The sequence below is a fragment of the Pseudopipra pipra genome, chromosome 3 (genome assembly GCF_036250125.1).
Source record: "Pseudopipra pipra isolate bDixPip1 chromosome 3, bDixPip1.hap1, whole genome shotgun sequence".
NCBI classification, from domain to species: domain Eukaryota; kingdom Metazoa; phylum Chordata; class Aves; order Passeriformes; family Pipridae; genus Pseudopipra; species Pseudopipra pipra.
In genome coordinates, this window is record NC_087551.1 from 75,457,953 (window position 1) to 75,473,235 (window position 15,283).

The 15,283-nt window shown below is 42.0% G+C and overlaps 1 long non-coding RNA gene across 1 annotated transcript in view; it reads left to right on the plus strand.

Annotated features, from left to right (window-relative positions):
- Window positions 1-10,146: 10,146 nt before the first annotated feature.
- Window positions 10,147-15,283, plus strand: part of LOC135411828 (uncharacterized) — a 30,520-nt gene continuing 25,383 nt past the window's right edge. The window contains exon 1 of the long non-coding RNA XR_010429337.1: window positions 10,147-10,492. This is a non-coding gene — a long non-coding RNA (uncharacterized LOC135411828). The remainder of the gene's footprint in view (window positions 10,493-15,283) is intronic.

Consider the following 15,283-nt stretch of genomic DNA (forward strand, 5'->3'; position numbering starts at 1 on the left):
ACAGCTTTCCTCTCCTCCTCAGTAAGATATAGAGCAGCTTCAATATCTTTCTGATCACTATTGCACCTTACTTTAGCAACTCCTGCTTTGCCAGCATCAGCAGTCTGATGGTCCTGCCTCTGTGGACGGGCTGTCCTTTCTGAACCAACCAGTTCAGACACTGCCACCTCACCTATAATTTCCTTTCAATGCCATTTCAGATGAAAGGCCTGCAAAAATTGCCATCTGCTTACAACTAAGACTGTTTCTTTGGATGTGCTTTTCAAAGATGTTCAGGTATATCCCTGGCTGACTCTGTACCTTCCAGGGGAGCATCTCCAACCCCAGTTCCTTCTGCTTTTCCCTGCATCCTTCTCTCTCCCATCTTTCAGGCTGCTTTGTTGCACCTTTTAGCTGCAACCTGAGTGAAACTGGTGCTTTTCCTCTCCACATCGGTGTCCCTCAATTACTTTATTTCAGTGTGCATGGACAATCTCTGGTAATTCAGGGCATGGTGTGGGAAGGGAGCATGCTCTCACTGCCTCCTCCCTGTCACTGGCTCCCCAGAGATTACGATGCCTGTCCTCTTTAGCCAGCTCTGTTATTAGGTCATTCAGTGGTGGGAGATGGACTGGGAGAAATCCCTCTTAAAATGCTGCAGAGTGGCATTGCTGGAGTGCACCTTCCACAGTGCCAGGGTGAGCAACCTTATGGAGGGAGAACACATTCACCCCAGGACTGGTATGGGCAGCCGTCGAACTTGCATAGCCAAATAATTGTGTGCCCAGTGAACGTCGGCAGTCCTGGGACTCCAGTGTGTCCATTTTGGTGGGAGACATCTGCAATTTAAAACACCTCCCACCTGGAGCAAAGGATTTTGGTGTGGAGTGGAGTTTAGTTAGAAGTAAAACAGTTTAGTGCAGGGACTTTTCTTTAGGAAGTTTATGCTCTGCTCCCACCATGGAGCTTCAGGTTTGACCGCTGTGCCGACTACACACTATAAAACACTCAAGAACAAAATCTCGATGTATGTATAAAGCCCATATAATAAATGCTGCTGGCCATGGGGTAGTAAAGTGAAATTAAAGGTAAAGCAGAGCTTGTCCTTACAGTGTTTTTTTCCACCTGATCCCCTTTTTCTCCCACTGCAATTCTGTCCTGTCAAGGCTTTGTGTCCAAACATTCTAAATGTTCCCCCCCCCCATGTCTTATGTACATTACACGTATGCCTTACAGGACTGAGAAGCTTTAAAATTTTTGTGTGGCTTACTTCACCCTCTCAACCAGGAATTTCATAAATAAATCAATGTCTTTCAAACCTTTTTTTGCAGATTGCATCTGTCTAAAGCGTGTGCGCTTCAATAAGTGTGCCTGACAGAGAAATTAAAAAGAAAAATCATCTCCCAAACAGAAAGTGTAAGAGGCATGTTGAGCTAAACACTTGCTGCACATTATTACAAGGAGAATATGATTTGGGAAAGAGTGTTTAGAAAATAAAGGTGACATTTTGTTTCTCTGAGCTCAGTGGGCCAGAAATTCAGCTGGGGTAAATTAACACAGGTTCATTGAAATCAGGAGCTGATTTGCACTCGTTGCGACCAGTTCTGCTGAATTTTAGCTATTGGTTAAAGGCTACTTTTTTTCTTGAGGAACTAAGGCTGTTTTTTTTTTCCTATAGAACTAAATATTTCTTCATAATATGCCTTGTCGTTTGGATTTATTCAGTTTTCTGTGAGTAATTCAAAGAGACTGTTCATTGAGACCGTTTTTCAGTAGAAATGTGGGTTCTTAACTAAATAGATTCTTGGAAGCAAAACATGCACTTTTCCTGAAAAAAATTGTGAAGTAAAGAGAGGATTATTAAAAAAAAAAGTGTTGGTTTTTTTTTTTTTTTTGGTTTGTTTGTTTGTTTTGTTTTGTTTTGTTTTTTTAAATTAAAAAAATCAGGTGAAAGTGACTCCACATTTGATCTGGAAATGTTGTGCCAGTGCCTGATGGGAAGTGTAGTTTGGGGTTGTAAAGCCTCTCTTTCTTTTTTTGTGATGTATTCCCCCCTCTTTGCATCTGCATTATGACCAGGAGAGGAGCCTGTGAAGCTCCTTGAGAGAGCACAGTCTGCGAGGCCAGCCCTCAGGGAACATGGACGTGTGAGGCACTGCCATACCTGTGAAGCTTTGTACTCATGTGTTTACATGGAAGGTTTTGGCCATTATCCTTTCAACTGAAAGTCACTGACTCGAGAAATCCCAGAAAAACTGCCGTGGTGCCCACTGCCAGCTTTTGTGTAAGGAGCAGGCCTTCTTCTCCCTCCAAAGTTGCCACCTATGGTTCATATAACTGAGTAGTGCATATGAACCAAAGTGTAACTTTTAGTGAATTATGGCCTTTATGCCATACCTGTTTTTATTTGAAAGCACAGTTGATAATCCAAGTGATGCTTATTTGCAGAAATACCACTTTACACCTGGACCTTAAAATGGCAAGTGCTAAATTTACCCTCTTTTTCAGAATTTTGTTTATTGCCAGAAGGGGTTAAAGTCACTTTTGTGGAAAGGAATGGAGAGTTTATCTATTCCAAAGGAAGTTTTAATGAAATCCTGCAGGAAGGTTATTTTTCTATGTTTTCCCAGCCTTTTGTTTGAACTGTGCTCAGAAATACCAGTATAAATACTAAATATACAGCCTTGTCTTTGTTTTCCTAGTAGACACAACATGGGATGGCCCTGCCTGCTTCCCGCTGGACTCAGCATCCCTCTTGTCTCTCACCTTGCTTCAGCTGTGTGTGAAAAACTATCCACTATAATGGCCTTGGGATCACCAGAAAATCAAGCTCGTTTAAAGAGGGAATGTTCATACTTAGAAGGAGCTTTATTGCATTTTAATCACTAGATCCTTAAACCTATAAATATACCCTAACGCTAAAATCAATTTTGAACTTTTTAACTTGATTTTAAGGCCACCTTTTTTTCCCTTTCCTTTACTGAATTGGAAAAAAATACTCCAGTAAAAGTCTGCCTAGTGATTGCGTGCTGTAAGTTGCTGTGCTCTTCTGCATAAAAGATTTTCCATATTACAGCAGGGGGCCTTCCCCTGGTACGTCAGGAAGAAGAAGAAAATTCATTTCCTACACCCGCCTGTCATTTGCCCTTTTATGATTGAACCATATACCATCAGACAGCCACAAAAGTGACAAAAGCTTTTGCAACTGAATACATCTGATAATTGCAGTGTTTGGCTAAATTTAGGACTACAGCAGTTGATACTGCAGTGTCCAATAGAAAAAAGAAAAAAAAAAGAAGAAATGGTGTGTAATCCTATTTTACAGTCTGAGAGACTTTAGTGATTACTTTACATGATCCATCACCTTAAACAGTGTTTCTATTTTGTTAATGTGCTAGATTTTGAGGATTTTTTTTTTATTTTAAGGAATATAATTTTTTTTGAGGCAAACCAAGACTGTAAATATTTCAGAGAAAGAGGTACACATGAGATTGCCTTTTTTGTTTATGAATTTTGAGGTTAAAGTGATTCACCTTTGCAGAGCCCCTGCAAAGCATGGGGTTCATGCCTGCACTGGGGCATGAGGGCTACAGGATCTTCCCAAGAAACAAATTTGCTCTAGTGGTACAGTAGAAAGTTTTGGAACAATCAGGGAGGTTTTGCAAACAGAAACCCCACACAGCATTTTTCCTTTATGCAAGGGAGACAATGATTATGTCTTTGGAAGTGTCCTGTGCAAGCATATTGCAAGTGTTCATGTGAACCAAACCAGACTGAGCAATAGATGAGTTTTAAGATCAAGATGGGAACCATATGGTCTAGATAACCTTTAAAGGTGTCTTCCAACCCAAACAATTCTATGCTTCTATGGTCTGTTCCAAACCTTTTGTTATTACTGGGAAGATTCAATCAAGATTCTTTTTTGGAAAGGTACCAGCTAAAAGTAGGTTCTGATTTTGACTGTGGCCCAATTGTATTGATATTTGAATTCTTAAGAATATGAGAATAGTAGGAGAAATGGAATTGTAGAATAGTTTAAGAAAACATGTTCAAGATTTTGATGTATTAGTAAAATTATTTCAACCAATTAAGACCATTTAAAGCAATATAAACAGTCCCTGTTAATCTATAGTAATTATTGCATGACATGATTAAACATAATCCAGCAAAATATACACCACCTGGGGGACCCTGCTCTGCACCTTGCCCGGGCTAAAGCTCCTGTGAGAGATTTTCACAAGCTGTGCAATGCTAAATCTTTGAAAATTTCGCCAGTCTATAGTCTAACACGAATCGATATAACTAATAGTATTAGACTGATATTACAAACAAATAATTTGCTTCCAGAGCAGAAAAATCTTTCCATCAGATCATGAGAGGATACTGAAGTGAGAAATGATTTTATATGAAGTTCTTTCCAGTGGTTATCATTCTTATGTGTAGCCTATTTAGTGTTTTCTGAGAGTAGTTTGGAGTTCTTGTTATTGATTTGATGTGCTTCACTGTATTTTCATGACCTTTCAAAGCCATTGTTAAAAATTCTATATTTACTTAGTTTCTGTGTAAAGATATTGACATATGAATATTTAACCCTCATATCTCCTGTATGAATCCCTTCTTCCTCATGCACATCATATTCTTATCAGTCAGAAGCACTGTACCCTCCCATTCCTACTGAATCGTAGAGAAACACCATGATCTAAGAGCAGTGCAGTAAATAAACAAAGGAGTGACAGAGGTGGTAGATACCAGTCATGTTGGAGGAGAAAATATTTTTCAAGTTCTAGAGGTAAGTTTCATGGCTGTTAATTTACCAGGAAACTTGGGTCTGGAGGATAATGAAAAGATGTGTGTATTTGTGTAGGATGGGGGAGAAGAAATTTTTGGGTGGCTGAGAAATGGAGTTTGTCAGGGTCTGTTTCAGTGGCACCAAGAAGGGACAAGGGGCAGCTTCAGGGCATTTCTACTAATGGGACCTGATGGGATATCGAGGTTTTCATGCCTCCTCTAGAACTTTCAGCTTTTAGTTCCCTACGAAAAGAAATGATGAAGTGGGCCAAAATGTTAACTGAAGAAAATAGAGGAATTTGGTGCATTTGTCAGGATAAAGCTATTAATGGGACTGTAACAGTGATGAAAACTCAAGCCTTTGACTTTAATAATGGTTGATGATAATATTATTAATATGGATGTTTCACGCTTCATTTTTATTTCAGATTATATTTTTAAATATTTAAAATGGGCTTTAAAATATGGTTATTATTAGGACTTACCTGATGTTATGCTAGATTTTCATGTCCTTTAGATATAGCACATACATACAGGAGCTGTGGCATACACTCCATCAAATATCCTCCCTGGAATTCAACATGCAAATTATGGGACACTAAGATTTGAAGTATTACGTTTTTAATGTAGAGTATGTAAAAGTTATTGTTTGGGCTGCTATACAGCTTTAATGAAGGACGGACGATATTTAATTTTCCCGTGTTAAGATTTTGCTGTCTAGGTACTGGAAGGCTGAGGTGCCTCTTGTTTCTAGCAGGGCTTAGTCACCCCTGCATCCTGAGAGCTCCCCTACATGGTGTGCTCCCCAGCACAGTGCTGCGGCACAAGATGAGTCCCCATGGCCAAATGCACAGGGGCTTTGCTGAACTGAAGTTTTAACCTTGCCAGGCTGACATACAATATGAAGTGGATTGATTTGCTCCCTTGGACGTGGTTGCGTGAATATAAAGGAGCTATAGGCAAGGAGCAAGTGTGCAGTCCCAGCAGCTGCAGTGAGCCTGTGGGGCTGCAGCAGCTGAAGCTCGGGGGAAGAGGTGCAATGGGGCCCAGGGGATCCCAGCTTGCCCTTGCAGCAGTTGCACTATGGTTTTGCACTCCTTGTGCTCCTGGGCTTGGGAAGCTGTTAGGAGCCTTACAGTCAGTTTGAATTTGTGGAATGAGAAGACCCAGCTACTCTGAGCTGGCTGAAATGGGCTTTAATGTAGCTTGTCGGTATCAGAGGGGTGACCAGCTGCTGTGGCTCTGACAAGATAAACTCAAACTCAGCATCTCTGCACTCGAGTCACTTCTGCTTGTCTTGCAGCCAGCCTGAGCTGGGCAGATGGAGGGCACATGTCTTGCTGGAGGTCAGACAGTAAGTCAATAGCTTTACCAAGCTGTGATACTGGGACCTTTCCTTTTCTCAAAACCATATGCTCCTCTCCTTTACATCTTCTGGGGGTGGCAGATGGGTAGAAGCTGTCTCCTTTCAGAGTAAAGGTGGCTGGTGACAGGGGAAATGCCACTACATCCTCCCAGAGGCTGATGTGTTTTCTGTGCCACTTACACAATAGCAAGGGGTTTGGGGAAGAAGAGAGGAATCTGGAACATCCATTTAGCTTCTCTTCTAGCCTTACTGGCACTGCTTAGTGTAGTGTCATGCCAACTTCTACTTTTTACACAGTGAGGTTTTCTGGGGGGTTGGTTTAAGTCCACAGCTCAGTAAAACTAGTGGACACCAGCCACTCTTCTGGAAATCCTGAGGGCTATTCATGGAGTAACCAGAAGATTTTATACTGTCAGATCAAGAATATCTGGATGGACACATCTCTGCCCTTCTCTGGCTGACACTTACTCCTCATCCTGCAGCCATGGGAAGAGGCAGCACTGGCAGATGGTTGCCTGGAAGTTCTGCCTAATTGGGAAGAGGAATTTTCCCTTTGAACCAAAACTTTGTGCCTTACTGGGCCAAGATTTCCCACCCCTTCACCTCCTTTGGGATCCTCCAGGCTGCCCTGCTCCCTCTCCCTTCCCTAAACATTGACTCTGTTGCTACCACCTCTCTGCCCTCTGCAGTCTCTTCAGTGCTGCCACCACCCCCAGGCTTGCAAAGCCATCAGAGCCCTGTGGGCTGGCAGAGCTGGAGTAGTGACTGTCCCCAACACAGTGTTTAGAGACACCCAAGGTGGCTGAACCAGGGCCTGGATAGTGCCCTGGGTCTGCTCAGGAATTCTCTGCTGACATACATCTCCCTGGCGTGCCCTCCCTCAGGCAGCCAGCATAAATCATTTGCAGAGGGACCAGCAAGGGGGGCTTTGTGTTGTGGCATAACAGGGTGTCACACCTTTGAAGAAGCAGGAACCCTCTTGCCTCCTGAAAACTAACAGCAGCTTTCCCTGAGAGGTTCATATTTTACAGGAGGCAGGTATAGTTGCTGTCCTGATTATACAGCTGCTAGCCTAGTTCTGGGAAACGAGTGTATGAAAATGAGTGCAGAAAATGAGCCTTCTAATAAGGCTCAAAGACTTTGAATTTCCCCTATTGTCACCACAGGTCTTCCCCTACTTGCTTAGCAGAGGGAGAACTATTCAGTTACAATCAAATAATGCAAATGACCTGAAGGAAATTCATCCTAAAGACACTTGCTGGATACACTGCTAATATGGTTTCCTCTCTTTCACTATTCAACCAGAATCTAGGATGACCTTTCCAATGAAACATAAAACCTACAATGTGCGCCCTTACTAATGTATTCTAATGCAATTAGTTCATACAAAAGGCTTGTTAAATTTGCAGTATCTGCTTTCACCTTTACAATAATTGCTAGTGATCCCAAACCATAAGTGTGTCATTCTGCAAGGCTCCTGAACTGTAAATAAAATGAAAGTTTATTTGATAACTCTCCTGCCTGTCTCCTAAATGATCCTTCTTTTTTTTTTGCAGAGGTGTCTGCAGGAAGCCTACCAGAGGCTTAAATCTGGTTCAAGAGAAAGGGTCAAAAGAAAAGGTATATATTGTAGTGAAGTATTAGGGCAGGAGAGATACTGCCAGTCTACATCATTGCGCTTTCTGGGGGGCAAGAAAGGAAATGCTACGGTTAACAAGAAATAAGGAGGCCACAATGGTGCTGGGTGGTGACTCTGTTTCTCTGGGGAAATAAAAGAAGGCACTCCTCCCTCAGTAGTGTTCATCACATTGCAATCCCTTCTAAATAGTTTTGTCACACAGAGAAATCCATGAATAATTACCTCCTTATAGCTCTTGAATTGTGCAGGAAAGCTGCCATCCTAAATGAATGTCCACTGTTCCATTAAGGTGCTGTGTGTCCAATTTCTAAGGGCTTCTGGAGGAATGTGACACTTCGGTGGGTGGGATGGTGCCATAAGCAAGTCTGGTCTGTTAACCAAAATCAACTCATCAAGCTCACCAGGATGAGGCCAGCATCAGTGACTGTGACAGGGCTGGCTGGCTTCTCCCTGGTGGTGGAAAATCCACCCAGATTGGGATGACAGTGCTTCAAAGTGCCCTGAGCATCTATGTGTTCAGAAGGGTTTGAGACAGTAATTTTGGCCCACAAAATGAGGGAAAGAAATGTTAGTTCTGTGGTTCTGTTCTCTTGTTGATGAATGTTGCCCAAAGTGTCAGAGTCAGAAACAGGTATGATCTTGCACTTTTGCTCTGAATTGTTACTATTATATGAATTGCTGCAATTATTTTGATAAAGCTTATTTACCCTGAAGTCTTTTTTCTCCTCAAAATAACTTTGCTACAAACAGAGAGTCACTGTGATGCACTGAATCAACGTTGCATTTCCATTACCCCATTCAGGCGTGTAAAGACACAGGAAAGGAGCTTTGCTAGGGGATCGAGATGAGGTCAGGGAGAAATAGCCCTTTTTTCAATCTAATAGCTCTATGTGCTCAAGTTCAGTGGAACCAGGGTCTCCCAGTGCCCTCCTCTGAGACTGAACTAGAGCATCCACTCACCTGGCTGAGGAATTCTTTGGTACTTATTGGAAGTAGGAAATATGAGAGGAGGTACCTAAATCCAGGAGAGGACTCCCACAAAGAACATAAGGCCAAATAAATATAGTTCTCCATGGTTGATTCTCTTGCCCTACCTAGAAAACTTAAGGAAAAATTTAAAGAATTTCTACATTTGCCTAGGATTTTCAGGCACCTGGCAGCCTACCCCTGCTGTGGCTGCAAGTAGGCTGTGAGCACATACATGTGTACATAAGAATCCTCTGTGGCACAGGATCAGGGAGTCCAACTCCAGACTGAATGATGGCCCTACAGAGTCCAAGTCCCACCATGTGTGCTAGAGACAGGCTTAGATGCTTCTTGCTCAGTTGTTTTTTTTTTTCAGATACTGAAACTAGCTTGTGCATGCCATGTGCTCTGCAGCCAAAGATCAAAGATCATCCTCCCACACAGCAGGATGTCCAGAAATTTGGATGATGCAGCGCTTGATATTGCTGCTAGTGTAGCCATAAAATGATTCACCCATAGCAAGCCACAGTCTCAAGAGAAGTCTGGGAGCGAGCAAGGAGCTGGGCTGAAATACTGATATTCCTGGGCAAGTGGTTTTGTTAGTGCTAGATTTGTCCTACTACAGCTGTCGGAGCTGAGGAACAGTTTTGTTGAGACAAGGGCTGACTTGGTGTGCACCTTGTGTAAACCTTGCCCCTTTTTACTTTGTATTCCAGTAGGTTTGGCTGAAGAATTGGCAGATTACAGCTGATATCAAGGTATATGTTGGTTTTTTATCCCATTTGTTTGTATAGGTTCTCAGTTACAGAGAAAGAAATGAATGCTGTAAGCACACAAAGAAGAGTTTATCATTCTTTGTTATGAGCTTTTTACTATTCACATTCTCATGTATCCTGTGTTTTTCGATGCAAAGCCGTCTTCTTACTGTCTAAACAGGGAAGTGCTGGGATTTACTTATTTTTTAACATCAATATTTAATTGTGGGCAGTTCCTAATTATCTACTGCTAATTTAAAATGGGAAGATGAAGTCCGTGATTTGACAAACTATCTTCTGAAGCTGAGGGAAAATGCTGTTGTGCAAGAACTGTGACCCACACATGCTAAGCAGTGGGTTTTATTTGCATTTTCCCTAAGTATCTATAGTGTCTACAATGGCTAACTTGAAAATCCTTCCTCAAATACATTGTCAAACAGCAGTAACACCAACGTATTCGACCTAGATTTCTTTGGTTGTTGTTGTAAGAAGAGAGGGAGGAGCAGGTTTTTGGCAGGTATAAATGTATGAGATCAATGTGACTATACAGATGTGGATCTGGTCCTTTGCTGTTTGATGAGGAAGAAACTAGCTCTTTACATTTTATCCCCAAGGCAGGTCAAGCGCTGCCTGTTGCTACAACCTACATTACTTTGACAGGTTGTGCTGCTAGTTCAGGCACTACGTTCCCGAAACTCTGTGTGCCCGTGCTGGTGGTGAAAACGGCAGGCATACTATGCCCAGCCCTGTGCCTGAGTTTCCCTGCTTGGCACTTTGATCAGCTCATCCTAAACCAGAGCTGAGGCATTAGCCAAAATGCAAGCAATCCGGGAATCTGAGCTTGAATACAAGTCAGAGCTTGCAGGATCACATTGGTTGTGAAAGCATCTTTATTCTTGATCTGCAGGAAAGATTTCCTCGTGCTGTTTTCTGTGCAGAACTGATGGGATCGGGATTGCTGACTGTCAGGCGACAAGGGAACCCGCCAGCTCACAGAAGGTATGTGATTAGAGAGGACCCCAGGGTAAGGCGATTCCCAGTGGGGCTTATAAGACAGAGAGTACTGCTGAAGCAGCCCACATTCCTGGCTTCCACTGCTGGGAAGTCAGGGCTGGCATCACTGCAGACACTCCCCACCAGTGGATGTTGCTGCAGGCACATCGGAATTTCTTAACGTAGTGGAGAAGAAAGGGGGAAGAGGACAGCAGGGAAGAGAAATCAGGGGAAAAATGTATAAAAAATTCACTACATAAATTAGCTGCGCTTCTTGCAGCAAAACTAACAGTTTCTTTTGAATGTGAATTCTGTTGCTTCTCTTAACTAAATGCCTAAAGGAATTGTATCACATAATATACAAGGGTAATTATTAAAAATGCATAAATAGTCTTGTAGGTACAAAAAGTTGCAACTTGTCTCCTGCAAAACATTAAAAGGTTTGCATATGTCAATGAATTACAGGCTGTTTGCTTTTAATCGCTGCTATTTTGGGAGTTCCTGTAAGGATGTTTTTAGAAGAAACACATTTGGTAATTGGAGGAGGCTGCCCCATTGTAATGGGCAGTTGAAACCCAAAGGAGGCCTAGTGAGGATTATTCAGGGTGTCTAACGGTTCTGGCTCTGGCTTTGGGTGTTAAGTATCGGCTAACATGTTTATGCCTGGCCTTCAGATGTCCAAACACAAAGGCTCTTTTCTTCTGCTCCTGGCAAGAATCCAGGCCAATCTTAGAATATTTGCCCATCCTCCTCTTCTGTATCCGACCCATCATTGAGGACAGTGTTTCTCTTGGAGTTTCATCTGAAAAACACTACAGCAAAGGAATGTTCACTGACCCAGAAGCCCAGTGACAAGAAGAGGGAATTATATGTGTATGAATGTCTGCCTTTGGGAAAAAAAGCACACAGAAAGAGAACTACAACAAATCCAAACTTTTTTCCAAACTGAGCCACCTGGATTTTTTCTTTTTAGAAGTCAGACCTCGTGGGATACGCTTGGATTTTTATTTATTTTTTTAAGCAAAATATTATGTTAAGACAGCCTGCTTAGCATTGCAGCTCTGAGATGGAAGAAATAGAAAATGTACATTTGTGTTCAAGAGCACAGACATCAGTTCAGGTTGATACTTGGAGATTATCTTGAGCTAGAATAATGTATTTATGACTAGGGTCAAAGGGATTACCCACATGAATAAGACTAGCAGGATCAGGCTCTGCTGCTTATAGCCAGTCAGGAATGGGTAACATAATATGAAAACAGACTTTTTTGGATTGTTTTCTCCAAGCCTATACATATAATTTCTTTCTCTGTGTTTGAAGCTGTTAAAAGCACTTGATGCAGTCCTAAGTCTTGGTCAATATTTTCTTTTAATTCTATATTTTTTACCACAGTCCTGTAGTTCCAGGTGATGGAAAAAGAGATGAGTGCTTCTTGCAAGTAGCCAGAAGCCAGTTTCTAAGGACTTGTGTTATTTGTAAGAAAAAGGATTGCCAACATGAACACTGTGGAATCAGTTCCAGGGTTTGTCATATGAGTGCTCCAATGTTTATATTAAAGATTAGGCAGAGAAAACCTGCATTCAGCTAAGTCCTCATGTTTCCCAGTTTCAGCAGCTATACACAGTATCTGTAACATATCTTCTCAGTTTAAAGTCTGATGTGCTACAACGAATGGTGATGATAGGATACAATAAAAGCATTTTACTGGCTAACAAGATGGGAAAGAAAATGAAAAGCATCCTTAAGTCTCAATCATTAGCTTCTGTATTCAAGTGTTGTTTCAATAAGTGGAATTTATCCTCTACTTAGAAGTGTTTAGTATTGAGAGTATTTGCATGCTATGATTATGTCCTTCTAGTGTAGTTAATGTGTTTGTTTTTATGACTCATAGAAGAACCCTGAATCTTTTGATGTTCATACATCTTGGCCTCTGCTGAAAGAGCCTGTCCCTTTCTTAATCCAGATTTCCAGTCAATGCACCAAACTTCAGATTTTTAGCAAGGAAGACCAAAGGAAGAGAAGTTACCTGACAGAAAAAAAAGCAGGGAAGCAGGTAGCTCTAATTACACAGGTAGCATTTCCAGCATTGTTGTTTCTGCCTTCTCCCATTAAGGAGTTATTTAGATGGAAAGACTGAAGGACTAACCATCATTACTGCTGTTATAAAAGTTGCTCCCTCTCCCTCTGCTGCTGAAGAAAAGGCAAAAACTCCAACTGATATAAAGAGGAGCAGGATTGGGCCCTTAGGCTGTACATAAGTGTCTGTGTTGGAGAAGAGAATGTACAATGTTGGATGCTTCTTATAATATAAGATTAGATCAAATCCTTTCAGTGCCCCGAAGCTTTATACCTTAATGCTGGACTACCTGTGGCAGATAGCAAGTGAATTCCTGTCAGCATGGATCATCCTCTCAGCATTCACTAAAAAAGTACAATTCTCATTTTGCAGCATTTGAGATCTTTTAAAAAATAAAATCTAGTGGGAATAGTAGCCAACATTAAGACAAGCAGCTTCAATTTTTACATGATCATTGGCATAATCAACGTATTGTAAATAGAGAGATGCTTGACAACCGATCGATGGACAGTCAGAAAACCAGTTAGTTGCTAGTCTTTGAGGTGCATGAAATTATATGCAACTAGTGTGAGGGAATGGTTCACTGAACAAATAAATGGGTGTTTTCAGCAAAAGCAAAAATTTGCTAATGCTTATCAGATGAAAGAACTTTTCCCCATCCCACCTCTAATCTGCCTGTGAAGGAAACTTCTCTGGAGTATGACCTTGTTTCACTAATGCTCAGCGGCCACAGCCACGTGGAGCTACATAACATGTCCCCTTGACAGCAGTCTTCAGGCTGGGTGACAGACTCTAGTTGCCCCTGTACACATGGGCTCCTGGGCAGTGTCCCAAATCTAGTGATGGCGCAGTCATAGTAGGGACCTGGGAAATGTGGCAATTTGACCTGACTAGAACAAAAGAGAGCACAGCAAAATAACTACACATAATTGTGTGTTGTAAGAGCCTTCCTGAAGTGTTTGGATGTCCAAACCTAATTGCCTTTGGACAGTTGACAGGAGATTCCCCAGGTGCACTTCTGTGTTTGAGGACAGCACTTTGCCTTTTGTTTCACACACCATCTTACCTGAATGGCCATGTTGTAGGGACCTGAGACTCCCTGGAAAGCAAGCATGCCTTCATACCAAACCCCAAGCCAAAGCCAGTACTGAGTGCAATGGGCAGGGACACATGGCACAGAATGGCTCAGGGGAGCTGCACTTTATTCTCCCCAAAACCAGTGTGCCTTTAGCTCTCTTGTCTTCATCTCCCAGGCTGCACTGAGGCACTGGGTGGAGAGTGTGCTGCTGCCCACAAAGCTGGACAATGACCTGGGACATGACCATGCCAACACATCAGCACTCAGGCTTTGCCCCTGCCTAATTTGCAGGTATAGGCACTTCACTGAATGACGCTCGGATGCCCTCACCAGCCCTTCATTTTCTGGCAGAGGAGAAATATGCACAAGGCTGATGGCTCCCAGGCTGAGGCTACAGAGGTGAACCCTGAAGACCTCTGGCTTCCTCCTTGCCTTGTATTTTACGTTAAAGTTGAACGGAGTTGAAATGAGACAGTGTTTTCACCCCACACTATCATGACTGGAATTTTGAACCATTAATTTTTTTTTTAATTAAAAGCTGCTTTTTACATAAGAAATATACAATGTCGGTGAATACCAATTAAAAGCATATTTCACAAAATCAGACTTTCAGTTGCCCGTTCTATTGAATATCAGTCAGTAATAAGCTTTCTTCATTTCCCTGAGCATGTAATTTTTCCCTTGAATTCTTGAGTCACTGCTTTGATCAGTTCTTGATTGCTTAAAGGCTGTGAGTCAGTAATATTTCCCAGTTTTGTTGTCACATCAAAGATCTTTGAGGGGCTTTCTCCAATAGAAGGCAGCTAAGGTTCCTGGTTGACATAGTTCATCACCATGCTGAAGCGATGTTGTACAAATGAAAATAGGGAATAATGCACCACTTTTAGCCATTCGTGTAATCACTTGAATAATATGTATTACCTCCTTAAATGGGCCAGCTGCTACACAGTATTTTTTTGCTAGAATTTTTACACTTGAAAACAGGGAGGACAAACAGTAAACAGGAAAGGAGATTTTTATACAGACATGCTGATGAGAGGAAGCAAAGGCAGTCACTTTCCTCTGTTTACAGACTTTTGCTGTTGCTTTATTCAAGCATTTATGACATGAACAATTCTGGCATTGAAAAGCCTCACATTTTTACAGAAACATCATTTAATGTGATAATATGCAATACAAACAATTTGTGCAGGATTCAGACTTTCAGTTTGGTACAGGAATTTGTATCCCACAATGGCAGTTTTGATCTGCTTAAATCATTGATGGGGCTTCCCACAGCATGCCAGATCCTGACATCCTTACTCTGCTTTTTCTTGGACTCCTCTTTAGCAAAACTCAGCAGGTTTCCAAAGAAGCTGGGTCTGAGCAAAATGATGGCCAAATCACTATCAAGACCTGTCAGTGTTTTCCTTCGCTTGTGGGAAGAGGAAAAGTCTATTTCCCCACCAAGTGCTGTGACCCAGGTGTTCTGTGAGAGCTGTGACACCAAAGCCTCCGGACTTCCATCTTTGGATGTGAAATCCTGACGTGGTGAAAGAAGAGCATCCTGTCGAGCCCCACCTGAACTGCCTGCATCTTCATTTTCCTCTCTTGGTGGGAGAGTCATGGTGTTTGCAAGCATCCCTTTGGGAAGTGTTTGGGG